The sequence below is a fragment of the Leopardus geoffroyi genome, chromosome C1, assembly GCF_018350155.1.
Source record: "Leopardus geoffroyi isolate Oge1 chromosome C1, O.geoffroyi_Oge1_pat1.0, whole genome shotgun sequence".
NCBI classification, from domain to species: domain Eukaryota; kingdom Metazoa; phylum Chordata; class Mammalia; order Carnivora; family Felidae; genus Leopardus; species Leopardus geoffroyi.
Window position 1 is genome coordinate 150,000,535 of NC_059328.1, and position 12,714 is coordinate 150,013,248.

Consider the following 12,714-nt stretch of genomic DNA (forward strand, 5'->3'; position numbering starts at 1 on the left):
GTCCCAACTTCTCCATAGAGTGAAGAGGAGGACAGAAGGGTATCCTCTCAAGAGCTTCAGCTTCAGAATAATGTCCAGATGTACCGCCTTCTCTGTCCCACCCTCTCAAGTTCTGACAGTAAATGAGGAGTGGAAGGTCCAGAGGGAGAACTTCCGCATCCCTCCCAGGTGGTGGCGACATTAGGCTATTGCCTGAGTTCTTTGGGCTCAAAGGGTTGAGCCTGGGAGAGACCCCTGACAGCCATGGCCAGGCTGGGAGTGGAGAACTACTGGAGCTGAAGGATGAGAGCTGGTAGGACTGGGTGGGTGTTGGTTGCGGGAGGGGGAGGGGGGCGTGCGGGGCAGGCCAGGAGCAGCCTGGTTGGTCCCGCAGCAGCTGTGGGCATCTGTGGAAACCACCAGAACAAAACCCAGGCACCAGAGCACCCTGACAATAAACTGCAGCTTGCTTGGCAAAGCCCAAGCAAAGCCCTTCTTTTTAGGAGAAAGGAGGGGAACTCTTTTTCAGTGTTCTCAGTGGGAAGCCATTTATACTAGTTATGCACTTGCCCCAGCACTACCCCCTTCCCATGGAGACTGGGCCCCCTTGGCTGTGGTTACTCACCCCGACTGCTGATCTTTGCCAACACTCACCCTCTTACCTCTGGGCTCTTACGACTGCTTCCCCGCCTACCCGCCCCCCCCCCCCCCCCTTAAATCTTAAGTAGAGGTATTCTTTGTGAGAAAGACAGTTATTTCACATAATCTTAGGGTCTGTGATTACCACTTTGAAAATACTTGGACATTATCTTATAAAGCCAAAGCTAGGCATACCTCACGGTACAGCAATCCCCTTCCTGATATACCCTGCAGAAATACGTGTGCACATGTATGAAGTGACACGTACAAGCCTTTTCGATCATTCTTGTTCACACTAGCCAAAAATTGGAGACAGCTCCCATGTTTATCAGAAATGGAATGGACACATTTCGATATGTTTATACAATTTTTACCACCATACAGTGGTACAAATAAACGCATTACCGCTATGCAAAAACACACGATTAAATCTTACAGACATAATATTGAGTGAAAGAAGCAAGACACAACAAAATATTTACATTTTTTAAATGTTTACTTATTTATGAGAGAGAGACAGAGAGCAAGCAGGGGAGGGGCAGAGATAGTGGAAACACAGAATCCGAAGCAGGCTCCAGGCTGTCAGCACAGAGCCCGACGTGGGGCTCGAACTCAAGAGGCATGAGATCATGAACTGAGCTGAAGCGGGACGCTCAGCCCACTGAGCCACACGGGCGCCCCGATGCAACAAAACATTTACTGCACAATTCCATTTATATGAAGTTCAAATGTAGGCAAAACTAAACTGTGGGTTTTCGGGACACATATTTGGGTGGTAAAATCATAAAGAAAAGCAAGGCAGGGAATCCTCTACTGTCTATGTAGTGTGACCCACTGAGTGGAAGGAGGGGTTCATTGTGAAGAGGCATCATTGGGGATGTCTAGGCAGGCAGCCATGTTCTACTTCTCATGGGCCAAAGTCATAGGGAGCCCATTCTGCAATGAAAATTCGAGCTGTATATTTGTGTTTTATGCACTTTCCTAAGCTTATCGCACAATTAAAAAAAAAAGTGAAAAAGAAAGTAACTCTTTATTGCCTAGTTATTCTCAGGAAGATTAAGTACCGGGTTGAATCTTGAAGGATAAATAAGAATTATCCACATGGAGAAGATTCAGACAAGAAGGGGCAAAGGTGCAAAGTATAGAACTTTTACGAGATTTTAAAGTTCAAGTGGAGGTGTGGTTGGAGGTGGAAACGAGGTCTTGGGGAGCCAGGTGTTTAGATGTGGTGGGCTGGTAGAGGGATTTGAAGCAAGGGAATGGAATTTCAAGTAGAGGAGGGCTAGTAACAGGGACAAATGCAACAAAGAGGTCATTCAGATAAAGACTGAGGGGTGTCTGACTTGGGAAAGGAGGTCCCTGGCCTCCGGGTGGGAATTGTGCAGTGGGGCCTAGCAGTGGACAACAGACTGGAGTGGGAGGAGGGTGGGAGGGGAGGTGGGGGAGTGGAGACAGATGTGTTTGGCAGCCTTGACCAATGCTGCAGAGAAGGCCAACAGATGAGGTTTAGATCGGGGAACTCACTATTTCTCCATGACCATAAAAGGATGTAGCTCTTTGGTTCCCCAAGTCTGGAAGGCATTTATTTCAGACTTCAGAATTCACTCATGGGAAATGAGATGGTCGAACGGGTGAGGAAGCATCGCCTTGCTCTGTGAGGTTGGACTACATTCACTTAGGAGGCGCTGGAAAAATCCCTGGGAGTCTCAGGAGACTATTGAGCCTAAGTTTCTGCAGGATGTTGGATTTGTGGCCTCAGAGATGGCAACTCAGAGATGGAAACGTCTCTGTTCCCTTAATTTAATGCACACCGGAGTTGGTGGCTGAGAGCTTGCAAGAGACCAGTCTGTCTGCCAGGCCCTCGAGGGACAGCTTCAGGAAAATGGTGTCAGTCAACAGTTTCTCTTCTTTTTTTAAAAAAAAAATTTTTTTTTTTCAACGTTTATTTATTTTTGGGACAGAGAGAGACAGAGCATGAACGGGGGAGGGGCAGAGAGAGAGGGAGACACAGAATCGGAAACAGGCTCCAGGCTCTGAGCCATCAGCCCAGAGCCTGACGCGGGGCTCGAACTCCCGGACCGCGAGATCGTGACCTGGCTGAAGTCGGACGCTTAACCGACTGCGCCACCCAGGCGCCCCTCTCTTCTTTTCTCTCCCGCACTCAAACCATCTTATATGCGTTTTCCTTCTTGTCTCCCTTTCTAAGCCTCTCTTTCCTGCTTCCATTCCTTCTCTTCTTTCAGACATCCTCTCCTTCTATCTCCTTTCTGGATTTTCCACTTCCACACCATTCCTGCACTTCAAGTCTCTGCTTCAAACCTTTTGCCACATTCCATCTGACAATGAGAGGTAAGCAGACTTCATGGGGCCAATTTATGGCATCACAGAAGGCCCCCTTCTTTTGGGGGAGCACCTGCCCCGTTATGGCAGAGAGACTCCTGCCCCTTGACATACAGTTCCTGTCTCCTCCTGGGCAGAGTTGGAGGATGACCAGCTTCCTCACCACCCCCAGACTCCCACACAAAGCCTGAGCAGGGGAGCAAGGCTGAGGCATTGGCACAGCCAAGATGGTGATGTCGGAGCTGGGAGGCTGGCTATACACAGGGGAACTGACCAAATGAGTATATATACCAAGTAAATATATCGGGATCCAGGTTACTTGCTGTCAGAGAAGAGAATTACAAACATGGGAAGGGAAAATAAACCCGGAGGTGTTGGATTGGAACTGGAGGTATAAATGTGTGAACACGTTTTTCAAAATATATGGATAATGTAGAAAACACGGAAGTGAATGTGGGCATGTGGACACCTCCCCCCACACGTACATTCCCTAACCCCATTCACTGACAGGGCTTGGGAACAGTGATATATCAGTAACAGAGTGCACCAGGTCCTCAAATCTTACCTTCCAACGACCATTCTCAACTAAAAGGAACCAAGACTCTCTGGAGAAATGGCCGAAGCCAGAACTGGGACAGGGAAAGCACAAGAGGAGCTTGGGACATCTACTGGTACTGGGGAGCAAAGAAACGCTTAAAAAATAATGGGGACGTTTTAAAAAAAAACACAGAAGCTGGCATGCACAGGGTCCCACTGACCAAATTAGGGACAATTTGAGCATTAAAACAAATAATGATTGTAACAGATTAGAACCCAGCGGATACAATAGGAAACCCTGAGCCCATCCTCATGTAAATAAGTAAATGAATAAATTCAAAGTTTGAGGAAGTCCAGGATATTTACATGGTTGCAAAGCATCTCCCCACGAAATACTTATTAACGGCCAAGTGAGAAGGAATAACTTTACAGTGGAGGTGCCAGGCAGAAACCACCTTAAGTGATCAAAGGGAGCATTGTTGGTAATGAGAAAAATGGAAATCCCGCACCCCCCAAAGGGATTCGGTGGGGAGAACACAGCCTCACTTTGGTGATACTCCTGCCAAAGGTGCAGGACCGCATGGAAACTTCAACCAACCTGAGGACAATCTGCAGAATAACTGGCACATAATCTTCAATTGTGTCAAAGTTGTGGAAGTCAAATAAAGACTGAGGAGCTATTTCAGACTGAAGGAGACTAAAAACACGGCAAGTAAATGCAACGTATGATTTTGAACCGGACCTTTTTATTATGAAGAACAATGGTGCTCTCATTGGCATTCCTTTCCTTATTTTGGTGGTTGTATTGTCACGTAGGAGAACGTCCTCGTTTGTAGAGGATAATGGAGCACTGGGCTGGTAATTTGCTCTCAGACAAACCAGGCTAAAAAAACTCCTTTGTACTGTACTTGCCACTTTTGTTTCAAAATTAAAAAATAAATAAAATGGCACAACCATGTTGCGGGAAAAAGAGAAAGATAGGTTATAAGGTGAACACAAAATTCCCATTAGTTGAGGAAGAAAACATGAAAATTTTTGTGTTTATCAGGGGCCGTACAGGGCTGTGCCTCAACATCCTTGGAGTCCCCAATGCTCTCTCCTCAGCTCTCAGGGATCGTTTGACAGAAAAAGCGAGATGTATTATTGTTGACAGTCGTTGGAGAGCTGAAGTATTAGGTAATGGCAAGTGTCATGATTCTCCTTCCCAAGTCACAGGCCTTGCCAGAGGACTTGAGCCCAGCGACTTGAGCTGTAGCTGCTGCTTCACGGGAAGTGGAAGAGAACGGACCATGTGTTGGCTATCACTGGAAGTGGCTCAGTTAGCGGTAGGACAACTTGTGGCTTACATCTCTTTTTCCATCTGAGGGGCTGAACTTGGACAGGAAAGGAGCATCTGGAATGTTTGTGCTGTTGCAAGACATTTTGTCCTTCAGGATCAGGGCAGAAGGAGGGATGAAGTATGTAAGAACATTTGAGAAGAGACTTAACTGAGACCATTTATTACAAGTTTACAGTCTTCCAGAGTCACTTTCATAGAGTGGGGCTTTGAAAAGTGCTGTCCTTGGCTTCCATTAAGGGGCCCTACCTGAAACAGCCTTGGGAAAGCGTCCTAATATTGGCAGATACTTCCTAGTACCTCCTGCAGAGGTCTCTATACAAAGGTAGTAAATACTATCTTTTCCCAGAGGATTTGGTAGGCTTTGCTACCTTTGACAAGAGTAGATGTACTTTCTCCCTTTTCACCTTGGCTGCTAGGAAACTCAAAATTATTGAGGTTCAACTCTAGGGATAGTGGAGGCCTTTTGGCTTGCAGAGTTACATTCTGTGCTGTCCTTCTCTCTTCACTGTTAATCTCCCAAGCCCTGATTTTTAAATGTGTTTTATTGTATTTCCTATAAGCTGCTTTAAACTATTGTAAATTAAAGGTTTGTAAACCAAATAAAGGGACAGAAGGATCACTGGAAGAGTAAAAGTTGAAGGAAACAGAAAATTTCCTCTGTAAGACAGAACTAAACATTAGGAAGAAAATTACACAGCAAGAATACAAGAAGTTCCTTCGGTATTTCTTAAGAAAAGAAGAGGTAAGAGGGCCAGGAACAATATTCACGGTCTCCAGCATGTGTCAAAGCACAGTGTATGACAAGCGGGTACAATGGGATGCCTGCCTAGACTTCTGAGAAGAAAGTAATAAATATAAGAGTTCTCAAGATATTGTGGTGGGGTAGGGAGGCGGGTCAGAAAACCACACAGGTGTTTGCAAATCCACTATCTGGCCTGTGCAGAACATCTGACAGAGGGCGAACAAAGTCCAAGTGATGTTATTTAAAAAGTATCCTACACCCTGCTTGATTAAAACAAACCAAACCAACACTTTCTTTTCCTACATTCCAATATTTTCAGAGCAGGAGTGACAAAGAACATCAACTCTTTGGACATCTGCTCCAAGTCTCATTCTGGCACTAGCAGACCTATTGAAGACTTCATTTGTTTGCCTGACAATTTCATCTCTCAGAAGGCACAGAGGCCGATGACGGAAACGGCTGCTTTGGCGTGAATTCCGATCAGTAAAAACGGAAACGGTTGGTAATGTGGAAATGACAAGAGTATCAGGAGAGAGTGTTTATGTCGTCTTGGCCCCTCCCGGAACTCCCAAAGCTCTTGATTTAGGTCATGCTTTTGTTACTTCTCCTTGCAAGATTGTCATTCATATGCTTGTGTCTCCTCGCAAGACTGTCCCTGGAGGACCGGGACCACATCATGTCATCTTTGTGTTTTCTGATGTCTGCTGCAGTATCTTTTTTTTTTTTTTAATATATGAAATTTATTGTCACATTGGTTTCCATGCAACACCACCCTCCAAAAACTCCCTTGTGCTGTCCCTTTATAATCACATCTTCCTCTCCCTCTTTAATTCCTGGCAATCACTCTCATGTCTGTCAATACACTTTTGTCTTTTCAAGAGTGGAAATGACTGACTTAACTCTGCAGCATCTCAGTTGGCAGGACTAAGAGTGATAGGTAGAAATTACAAAGATGCAATTTGACCTCGTTATAAGCTAGTTTGGGATCTGTTCCAAAAACATACATGATGCCAGGTAAGGTGGGAAGCGCCCTGTCACTGGAGGTATTCAAGCAGAGAAATTGGATTTACGGATACTAGATGGTGGAAGATATCTGCAGCCTCATTTATGATCCGAATCTTGTGTAAAAGAGCATTGGAATAACCTAGATCAAATCTCAGCCTCTCAGAATCACATTTAAAATGAAATTAATAATAGCATTAAAGTTTTTATTTAATCCAAAGCCACCTGTTTTCAATTCTGAGCAGCCCAGAGACCTGCCAGTGCTTTCTCGTGCCTCCAAGTCATGAGGTCTGGCAAGGCTTTTGGCTTTCTCCCCTGCCCCCAGCTTCCTTGAGCCTTAAAGTCACATTTGTTACTCCCCGGGTCTGAGCAACAATGCTCTTGGTGAGGAGAGGGCTCTGCCAGCAGCAGGCAACAGTGGTTATCTGTGTGTCTGTTCTTAAAATTATTCTCCGATTCAGAGCCCAGTTACTCCCAGTCGCCTGTGCATGGAGCTTCAGAATACCCTACCCCCCCCCCCCCCCCCCCCCCCGCCCTCTAAGGCGCTACACTGTGTGCATGCAAGTCTCCCAAAGGAGAGCTCACAGCTGAAGGTGAAGAACAACATAACCCTCCCTCTAGTGGCTCAAACTAAAACACTCTGGCCCTACAAAGGTCCAGAGCGAGACGCTCTGGAGCCACCTCGCAGGGCTGAAATTCCACTGCTTCTCAGAGTTTATCCTGAACAAAGGGATAGGCACAGAGCAGCGCCTCTCAGCTGTGCCAAGAGCTGCCTGCTGGGACCCGTGGGCACCCATCTCCCAGACCCACTCCCCGCTGCCATCTGGCACGGGCCCCGGGTGGGAGCCGTGTTCCGTGATGGAGGGGTGGTTGTCTCATCACGTTGCTATCTGAGGGAAGAAACTGCCCAGCTTTTCTAAACCCCTGAGCTCCGAGTTTCCTCCCTCCTCATCTACGTGACATCTTCTGAAGCTTTGTGTGTAGGGAAGGGACCTTTACTCAAGGTAGCTGGAGCTTTTCCTTTTTGGCTACTCGAGTGGAATGAAGGCATGAGTCAGATCTGAACTTTGTTTGAGTCCCACTCAGGCTGGGAAGCACTGCATTTCTACTAGTGAATTTTTAATGTTTGTGAAATGCAAGAGGTGGAATTCAGGCTCCTGTGAATTTACCTAGTGTCACTGGCCAACTTCACCCCAGCCAATATAGAGAGGGATATACATGCATCCCAGGGAGCAACTGTCAGCTCGTCCGCCCTCCCTTCCAACCCAAAAGTTCCATCTCAGAGGATGGGCCCAGCCCACCTCAGACAAAGGTGAAATCCTGGCTCCCGAGGATGACCAGAGCAGCCACGACCTTTTAGCTGGGCACCACAGTTCCCCTATATATGAGGGATGGCTCTTTCGAAAGCACCATCACTCCGGTGATAGAAAGGGTGCTCCTGAAAAAGTGTTTACCAGTTTCCTTAAAAAAAAAAAAAAAAAAAAAAAAAAAAAAAAAAAATTGTTTTTAATGCTTATTTTTGAGAGAGAGCGCGCGAGAGCGCACACGAGTGGGGGAGGGGCAGAGAGAGAGAGGGAGACACAGAATCTGAAGCAGAGCTCTGAGCCATCAGCACAGAGCCCAACACGGGGCTCAAACCCACAAACTGTGAGATCATGACCTGAGCTAAAGTTGGATGCTTAACCCACTGAGCTACCCAGGCACCCTCAGTTTCCTTTTTTTTTTTTTTTTTTTTTTTTTAATTTTTTTCAACGTTTATTTATTTTTGGGACAGAGAGAGAGCATGAACGGGGGAGGGGCAGAGAGAGAGGGAGACACAGAATCGGAAACAGGCTCCAGGCTCTGAGCCATCAGCCCAGAGCCCGACGCGGGGCTCGAACTCACGGACCGCGAGATCGTGACCTGGCTGAAGTCGGACGCTTAACCGACTGCGCCACCCAGGCGCCCCCTCAGTTTCCTTTTAAAGGCAGCCACTGGATGTCTCAGGACTCCAGTGACATAAAGCCTTCCTAAAAGCACAAACAAAAATAAAGTTAACAAAACCTAAGATGCTTAGCAGCCCAAATAGCAGATCTTTCCTGCCTTTGGTCACTGGTCACGTGAGGAAGCACTGGGACAGTGTGAGGCTGGGAAAGAAAGGAGACCATGCAGCTTACAGTCCTAGCAGCCTGTGTTCATCCTGGCGAGGCCACACTTCCTCCAGCCCTGACATCCTTCTCGCTCAAGCACTCATTATCATCAAAGGGCCATATTTCCTTTTCTGAAAGAGCCATTCAGTACCAGGGTTTTCTCGGCCCTGGCAAGTTATGTGGTCTAAACTCCACTTACGTACTTCACACCCCACATGGCCCCACGGCAGGGAGGTGTACAGAGATGGGGGGTGTGGGTTCTTATTGCCTACTTCTCTCATCACAGAGCCATTGGGTAGCAGAAAAAGAATACTGTAGGACTACACCAGAACATTTAATCTGCCTTGGGTAAAGGACTCAATTTACTGTTCCGAGTATTTCCCATAAAGCACCTTACTTAGTGTGGCAAAGAGAAGAGTTCTCTCTCCCCCATGAATGCTGAACAAGAGCTTCTTAGCCAAATGAGGTCACTGAAGGAGGCCCATGGTCATCAAGGCACGGATAAGATCACCCTGAAATCCTTACCCATGTGCTTGCTTAACACGACAGGGCAGTTTTTATTCTGTTCTGGGCAATGACAAATAGCACCACAGTCAAAGGGCAGCGGTAGGAAAGAGGGAGACAGGTCTGGCTTTCTGGCCTTTTAGAACAGACCAAAGGTGGACTTTGGCTGAGAAGGACTGTGGTCAGCTGATGGCTCATGTCTCCAGTTCCTATCAAAAAAGAAGGAGGTGGCAAGGTTTTCCCACTTCTTTCCAAGGACATGTATTTTGAGTACATACCGAATCTGAAGTAATTTTCAACTCCCTTTCAGCCCAACTTACTCAGCTGAAGAAAGAGATCAGAAGTGAAATGCATGAAATTCTAATCTACAATGAACCAATTAAAAAAAAAAATTGACAGGAAAAATAAAATTTCAGATGTTTTTTATTCAAAGGTTTTCAAAAGAAATAAAACAGAAAAAGCTAACAATCTGATCAAATGTACAGTTCAAAAATGTCTTTTGGCGTTTAACAACAAGTCCTAGGAAAGAAAACTACAGAGTTATCTTGAACCGGACAAATAAGTTACCACTGGCAAGTTTGTGGCACTAGTAAAACAAAAATAAAAAATTAACTCTCTTGATCATATAGATATCTCTATGAAAATCTTTTTTTTTCAATCTGTACAAAAGGTCTTTCTTCATAAATTAATTTTTTTTATAATTTAATGGCTGTCTACTATGTGATGTTTAACTGATTTTTTTTTTATTTTTATTTTTTTATGTACAGAGGTTATGTTTCCCAAATCTTACCCAGACGAGTATGGCACTTAGTTCAGACATATCTAGCAGCAGATTTCCCCTCCCCTCTAACCGAGCTATCAAATTTCTGTCTTAACTAATGCAAAAATATCAAGTAGTGAGAGACCCAGGTTTATAAATGTATTAGGTACAAGGAGGGCGCTGCGTTCAGTCTGGACTTTCACAAAGCAGTAATATTCCAGGGAGCATAGAACCAATTAATACCACAACTTTAAAAAAGGAAACAAAAACAAAAACAAAACACATTTCTCTTAGGACTATGTAATTTTCACTAGAATCTACACTTCTCAGAGCAGCAAGGACTTTTGAAACTATGAAATGTCACTGACATCTATAATCAAATACAAGCATAAAATTTAAGAACTAAAAAATACTCGAAAGAAATAACTGCTCAGCCCTAGCTCCTGAGCTAGGAGGATTTGGTCTGTGGAAACAGGGAGGGCCAGCAACCTGTCCCAGCACAAAAGAAAATAGACTCTGAGGTAGATAACTGATCACACACCGTTGACCAGACAAGTACACAGTTTTGGAAGACAACTTAATTTACCGTTGCTTTTCAAACGTATGCAATCGTCTTACTAAAAGAGCTTTAAGAACAGTGAATCACCTTAGATGTACTAAAGTAGAAATAACCGTGTATTTATGAATCAGGAATTTCATAGTTTCAAAATTGGTTTCTCTTTACACTGAATACTTGTAGTGATGATGTAAAGTGTGGCACTGCTTGGATCCAAATCTTCCTTCATGCTTTTTTTTTTTTGTTTGGGTGTGTCCATACATCAGTTAAAATTATAAAACCTAAATGCAAAGGTACAAAAAAGGCACATTCTCCTAACCGCAAACTGGTCCGGCAAAAATAAAGAGCACAGAAGATATGACGCTGAGACAAGGTGGAGCAACTGGTTACTGGCTCTTCGGTCTTTGGTGAAGTTACCTTTAAAAGTGCCAAGTAATTTTTATTTCTCAAATTTATGTAATAGAGAGAGCGAGTAGCCAATCGTTTTGCTTCTATTCATATCTCAGCTTAGGTTTGAAGATAAAATCCTTACTTTTAGCTTTTGCCATTTAGTTGCAATAGCAACGTTTTTCGCTTTGCCAGATCTCAGGCAGAATTCTCATTCTAAAGCACTATCATTAGTATAAAGGAAGGACAAAACATTCGGTGACTCCCCGCCCCCCGCCCCCCACCCCCAGCCCCAACGCTACCTACACTAAATCTAGAACATCGAGTTAGTTTTTTTTTTTTTTCCTGAAAAAAGGCAAAAAAGACTTTACATTGCATCATACAGCAGATATCCTAAATCAGTCAAACTATCAGAGGAAACTGTTGGCATATAGCCTTACAAACAATTTACCCTATTAAAAGTTCCCCAGTCAGAAAATGTGTTTCACACAAAACATTTTTTCCCTTCTTGCATTTCACTACCTTACACATCATGTGAAAAATCATTAAAAACACCTACTACATATTTAAAAAAGCCAAAATTTCAGCAACTTTTATTGACTACCTTTTAAAAGCCCTATGCTGCTGTTTTACAAGGCATAATAGACCAGCTCATTTGGTCAAAGCGTTCTACATCATTAGTTTGAACTAACTTTTACTGAAACAGCTACAGCATCAAAGGAGTTAAGGCAAATTGGAATTCATAGAAAAGGAGAAGACACTTCACACTACGTTGAAAGTAAAACGGAAAAGCTAAGAAGAGAGACGCGGAGGGCAACACTGAATACAGGGACACTCACACGGCAAGCACAGAACGCCATGGGGGAGGTCGGACTACTTAAACTTCAGAGCCCATTTCATACAGCTGAAGAAAACGCAAATTCAACACAAAAATGGACAAAACCACAAAAATCTGGTCATGCACTTGGATAAGTCTTCATGGTCTTTGTGCATACCCAGAAAATTGAAGTTTTCTTTTTCTTTTCTTTTTTTTCTTACTTTTTTTTCTTTTTTCCTTTTTTTTTTCTTTTTTGCATCATAACATTTGATAAAAATCTTTCGTTTTGTTTCTTTTTTGTTTTTTTGTTTTTTTTTGTTTTTTTTTTACTAAAATAAACCTGTTCGGGGGAACAGCTACTAGATGAATTTAAGGGTTTTATGCACCTTATAGAACTTATAGCAAAAATAGTTTTAGTTGATTTCATTATAAATAACGTTTTCAAGAACCTGTGCAAAACTGTCAATAATTTCCTAAAGCACAATTGATCAGAAAAATCCATGATTGTTCAGCCTTCACACCCTTCTTCATGTAAGAACACCCTTCTGTACATCTGGAAGAGAAAAATAAAAGATAAATGCTTTTGTACATTTGGTATAATACGGCACCTCCTTCTTGTTTTAACGGTGTAGGTGTTTGAGGAAGGCAAGGTGGTGGGCAACTCTGGTGGTAGACCAATAAATGCTGGAACTGAGGGTCGTTCCGATGCCTTGACTCCTCCACCTGTCAAACCTGGGACCTGCACCAGTTCTGGTGCACTTGCACCAGAACAAACAGAGACCCAAGTGTCTGAAGTTCCACACAGCTATTTTATTACGATCTACACGACCAAGTAAAAAGTTTTGAGACTTGTGGTCCAGGTGAGAGCTGGGAATGCAATACTCCCATATCTAAAGATACTAACATTAAATTCACGGTCAAGATATTGCTAATCTTATAATGCTAGATGAGGCAAAATCTCGTTATTTCCTTCAGTTTGTGAG

At 44.0% G+C, this 12,714-nt stretch overlaps 1 protein-coding gene across 22 annotated transcripts in view; it reads right to left on the reverse strand.

Moving 5' to 3' along the window:
- Nucleotides 1-9,616: 9,616 nt before the first annotated feature.
- Nucleotides 9,617-12,714, reverse strand: part of RBMS1 (RNA binding motif single stranded interacting protein 1) — a 219,520-nt gene continuing 216,422 nt past the window's right edge. For all 22 annotated transcript variants that reach the window (XM_045479975.1, XM_045479983.1, XM_045479987.1 and 19 more), the window contains one exon: nt 9,617-12,284. The gene's annotated coding sequence lies outside the window, so the exon portion shown is untranslated. The remainder of the gene's footprint in view (nt 12,285-12,714) is intronic.